A 6000-nucleotide genomic window follows, 5' to 3' on the forward strand; every position below is an offset into this window, starting at 1 on the left:
ATTCCACTGTACTCAAATGAAATAAGGTAGTAGTGAGTTCTAGTAGTTCAACTATATAATATTTTGTCCACAATATTTTTAGCTAGAGCATCTTATGGACATCAGAATAATATATAAGTACCTGCAATGTCCAAATTATCCATTTCTACAGCAAGAACGCATTTAACTTACCAAGAATTAGCCACATATTTACTATGTTTTAAAGCAGCATGTTCATATTATTCAAGGAAGTAATTTTCTTACATAGAGAATCATTTAAATGAAATCAAGACATTCTAAACAATGACATAGCAGCACAAACAGACTAATGGATTTCTTTTCTAGCACTGCTCAAATACTACACTTTCCAACTACTAATTTATGATAACTGAGGTATGTAGCTTATTCACAAACTTTAATATCACTCAAGTCATGACAAATAACAGTATTTTCCACTTTAATGATATTATTTTGGGGAAAAAAGGTACAGTTGCTCAGCTTAATTTAACTACATACTCATATGTTTCCTCCTAATATTCCCCAAGTAGTCAAAAGAGTCAAACAAGATAAAGGATAACAATAGCTAATCCTGAAATGTAGTAACTGATGTCGGAAGATATATTAACAACCAAGATCATGATTTCATTAGCAGCTAAGAAATATAACTAGAGATACACCAAATACATACATACATGATCCAAGAAAAGAATGGTAAAACTAAGAATTTCTACATAACTTAGCACAAATGAGATTTCCTTCACAAGAAATTTCTACCTCTTTGTGCCCGAGGTAGGCCTAGCGACAATTGATTTGGAGAACTTAGAATCACTACAAAAAAACTGGCCATTAGATACGAGAAAAATGGTCCCTAAAAGTCCAATTCTGGTCTCAAAAGATCAGTAGCGACCAGTAAAATCTGGCCACCGGTCGCTATAGGCTCCGTCGCTAAAAGGCAATAAGGACAAGTGTAGTGACTGGTCATTAAAGAGTTTTAGCGACTAGCAATATTCTGGTCTCTAAAACACGTTTAGGGACCAAATTTATGGCCCTTAGACAAAGACTCATCTGGCACCCAAATATATTTAGAGACCAAAAATTATGGTCCTTAAAAATCTTTAAGGACTAAAAGTCTATTTGCTAATTCTCTAATATCTAATTTATTACCAGAATATTATACAATTTGAAACAAAAATAATTAGCTTAATACAGACAAAATTATCAGTAACATCAAGCTTTCGTATATGCACATCAATGTTAATCATCCAGACCTGTAGATTTCATTAACATGTCAAACACGAATATCTTAATCAATTGACTCAAAGGGAGTATTGTGGCCAAACACGAATATCTTAATCAATTGATCAAACATAACCCTCACAATTAGAACAAAATATAGTACATTACTTTTACGAAGAAAAAAGAAAAGAAAACATAACTCAATAAGGGACCCTCTTACTCTCGTGACTACTCAACTACTTAGAGATATAAACAATCAAATGAACAGGATAAATTTCAAATACTGTGCTACATCCTTTTATAGCCACTAGAAAATAATCTCATTCCTGGTACAAGTTTTGAAGTTCAAAACTCCTAATTTAATTACTAACACCCTTAGTTCACTATATAAATGATATAATATTATTTTATCTTCTCGCTTTACTAGTACCCATCACATTTTACACCGTAAAAAGTAAACAAATATCCTCCAGAGACCCTTCCAAAATTATTATGTCATAAACTGATATTGGCATTTAAAATTCAAATTCATGAAACAGTATCCTTATTATTACATTTGGATTCACTAAGACGTTAGGTGTGATAATATGTCACAACTCATATAGTATTTATACATTGACAATAAAGAGCGAAAATGAATAAAACAAGCAAACAAACAAAAAAAAATATTTAACAATAAAAAAATAAAACTTTATAATCACACTGTAATGTCATAAAAAATATCTTGGAATGAAATCACTACCTCGTTGTCAATATTGAGAAGAAATTTACTTCACTGGACAAAGTTTATTGAAGAATCCCAAAATATTTCTGGAGTTCAAGCCCTAGCTAGATCTGTCGTAACTTTTGGAGAAGAATCGATCCAAACATTTAAAAATAACCAGATAAATCATTCTAGAATTTATATAAAAGGATTATTTTTGACATATCCAAAATCAGCCCACAAGCTAATACCAGATTTAGGAACAACGCAATATTCGGCAACATGTATGTAGTAGGAAGAACATCCATACTCAGTCCAACGGCTACCCATGTCTCTCTAAGAATAGAAGAAGAAATCGGAAGAACGAAATCTTTAGAGATGATGATTTTGGGGATCTTACGGGTTTTGAGAGATGGGTCTAGGGTTTTTAAGGCTTTAAGAAGGAGAGACGGAGTTTTGAGAGAGCTAACTTCTAATAACAGAGTTGTTATCTTTTTATTTTGAGAGTTTTCATTTTTGTTTATTTCATATTTATAAGGTAAAGATAAATAACGTGACGCTCAATAACAATACTAAGGACCAAAATTCAACTAGTTTAGTGGCTGGATTTAGTCCCTTCGCTAATTAAAAGGCAAAATAGAGAACTAGGGACCAGGAATAAATATCGTCCATATATGTAGACTTTTAGGGACGAGATTTATCACCCGTCACTAGATTTTGGTCGCTAATAAGCCTTTTCCTTGTAGTGAATGCTAAATACCTCATTTTATTGATAAAAAGTAGACGAATCCCAAATCGACACTAAATAACAGGAAATAAAAGTCGCTAGTGGCCATTGGCCTTATTACATTTCATAAAAAAAAGAAAACTCCTATCTATTTGGTCCCAGAAGTACCTTCCCCAGATTTGGCATCCCTGGCTCTATCGAACAACTTCCCCAGCTCACGAAGTCCCAACAATAGGTATTGTCTGGCTAGATGTCCGCCTTCGTTTCCTTCATCATTTTAGCAGTCTTCGACCCTCGTGAGAAATTTCTTCTCCAACTCCACCATGCCTCGCTCCAAGTATCCCAGTCGCTTGTTGGCACTGACAGTCATGTCCTTCCATTCCTTATCAACTTTTGATTGGCTTCTTGTATCTCACGGTGCTCGCTTTCGCACTCCCGGATCCTCTTGCGCAGTTGGTTGTATTTTGACCTGTGCCTCGGCTTTTTCATCTATGATCTTGTGACCTCGAACAAACCCAGGCTGGCCCAGGCCAACATGCTTATCCTCCAACCAGCCTGAATAGTAAGGAGCACAACCAGCGTGGTATCTATCTTGCTCGATTGTATCCCTCCCCATGACGATCTTGCAGTGCCACATATGCTGAGCTTGGCACTTGTAAGGACTATCATCATCCTGGAAGTCAGCCCGGAAGTGACTCATCTTGTCAACCCTGGGTACAACCTGTTTCCTACCCGCTTGCCTTATAACCCAGAGAGGGACGTAAGGGTACGTTCCTCTCAGACCGATCAATATCAGAAAAGGCGCGTCTCTAGATCGGGCGATGAATTCCTCAGTCGGAAACCACTCGAACATCCATTGTACTTGCTCCTCGGTCAAATTATCAAACAGTTCGAACCATCCTTTGGCATCCTCTGGCTGAGCAAACATATCAGGGATATAATTCATTCGCTTTGGGTGATGGAAAGTGATGTAATCGTCCCAGTCCCTTTGCTGAATCTCTTGTTGGTATTCACCATTTTGTAGATGCTCCATGAGCCAAAGTTGAAGTAGCAAATTGCAGCCTTCAAAGTGACTGGCTCCCCGTTGACACTTCTCTAGGGCTCGGTATATTTCCACAATGATCATGGGCACAATGCTGAATGGTTGCCCGCTAATTCCTTCCATTAAGGTCTTTGTTACCATGACCAATCTGGTGTGGATTCTTGCTTTCTTCATTGGAAACACAATCAACCTCAGGAAACAAAACATGAATACAAAGACCCTTCGGTGAATATGCCCTAATGATGTGATGGCCAACTCGTCAGGATAGGTACGGTAGGATTTGCTGTGACCGTACCTCTCATACAAATAGTCAAAGGGGATATAGGATTTCTTTAGACATGTCAGTTCTGGATTCTTCTTCAAACCCATCATTTTGAGGAAACCCCTGTCCTTGCGGTTCTTAGGCATTAACAAACCCGGAGTTTCCCATGGTATACCGGCCAATCCTCTTATTTCTTCTAGTAAGGGTGTCATTTCAAAGTCCCCGGAGCGGAATACGGACCTCTCACAATCCCAGAACAAAGTAGTAGTTTCTATGATCTTGTTGTTGGGTTGGATTTCTAGGAGAGAAGGTAGGTTTCCCAAATATTTCCAGACAAGAGTCTGATCACTAGAGTGAAGATCTTTCCACCAGCTTAGCAGTTTTGGGTGGATGTTGGTGACCATGCCGAATCTGGGGACTTCGTGCCTCATATTTCTGCAAGACAAATGTGGTTAGGCCCTTACCCCCACCGGACTCGACTATTTAATATCAAGAATTGGCACAAAAGAATTTAGTTCTCCAAATAAATGCACAGAATGTGACGATGTCCGTTTGGCTTTTAGGGAAACCCAGTGGACTTTGGACAAGGCCATCTTAAAGAGTCTTTATGCGGACAACATAACTGACTCAGCTAGGTTTGACCATGATGCATGCACAGTTAAACAAAGTAAGGTTTCTATGGGGTTTTAGACTGGTACCCTTGAGCGGACAACTCAAGGGGGAAAGGCACAGAACCGTCGACTACACCGTTGATCGAGTGGTTTTACCGCAAATATGCCTTTTCTGAATTTAGGGGGTGATAATATCGGAAGAGCGCAACCACTCATTATAAGCGTTGCTATGGTATTTGTTTGGCACGAGTGGAATATAATGTTGAGCATAACAGTGCAATAAATAATTAAAGACATGTTGTCATGTATTTGCACATTAAGGAAGCAGTAAATACAACAGTTTCATAATTTAAAGCAGTAGTAAAAGAAAGAGAAAAAGAAAGAAACAAAAGACAAGTCAGTTGCGCAATTGAAAAGGGAATTGAATGCTTAAAGGAATTAAACAAGTGACTGCACATAAAGAGGTATAAATTCACAATAATAGTCTGAAATGGTAAAAGCCTAAAAGTCCCCAGCAGAGTCGACATGCTGCCGCGCCCCCTTTTTCTCGCGAAATCGAGTTTATGACATTTAGAGGGACAACTCGTTCCTTTTGGGAACTGGGTTTGCAATTGAAGAGTCACCACCTAATGTTTAAGGTGCATTAGGACACCAATAGAGATTCAACTCTGAGTTTGTTTGAATAACCAGAGATTGGGTAAGGGCTTGAAATTATCCTAAGGGGAAGGTGTTAGGCACCCCTTAGGATCCACTAGTGTGGTTCCCGGCTAGAGAGTTATTGTGAATTTAGCAAATAGACAGGTATGGGCTCATATATTAGGGGATTTCAATACACAATGGTTTGGAAAGTAAATAAAGTTTGAAAGAGCAATTAAAAGAGCGAATTTTAAACAGGAATTGCAATGCGTTTAAAGGAAAAGGGAAGTAAAGAAAGGGGGTCCTAGGTTTGTATTCAATATGGATCACATCAATGCAATCCCCGGTAATCACTCCTCAAGAGAGGGGCTACACGTGGTATTAACGCACCGGTCATCATATCTATATCTACCTCTCCCACCCCGTTAAGCTATTAAAGCGTGGATTGGTCTCGATTACATATTGTGTGCTATTACCCGACCCATTCCTATCAGTCCTGGAGGCACTTAGGACTACTAATCCTAAAGGGAGGGATATTAGGCTTATTTGAAGTTTCAAAGGTAAAAATTCTAAGGCGACATACAAAACCTTATAAAGACTGCACAATAAAGGGGAAATACATAAGACATAAGGCTCAAGTATACCTCCTCCAAACAAAACAATGCAATAGCACGACTTAAACAAATGAATAAGGTCTGATTCTAAAAAAAATACTTGAGGGAAGAGGAGATTGTTGTATTGCAGCAGGCCTGGCTTATTACACGACTCAGTTAGGAAATAGAATCGGGCCTACCTACTGATTGT

This window comes from Nicotiana attenuata, unplaced genomic scaffold (assembly GCF_001879085.1).
Source record: "Nicotiana attenuata strain UT unplaced genomic scaffold, NIATTr2, whole genome shotgun sequence".
In the NCBI taxonomy this organism is placed as follows: Eukaryota; Viridiplantae; Streptophyta; class Magnoliopsida; order Solanales; family Solanaceae; genus Nicotiana; species Nicotiana attenuata.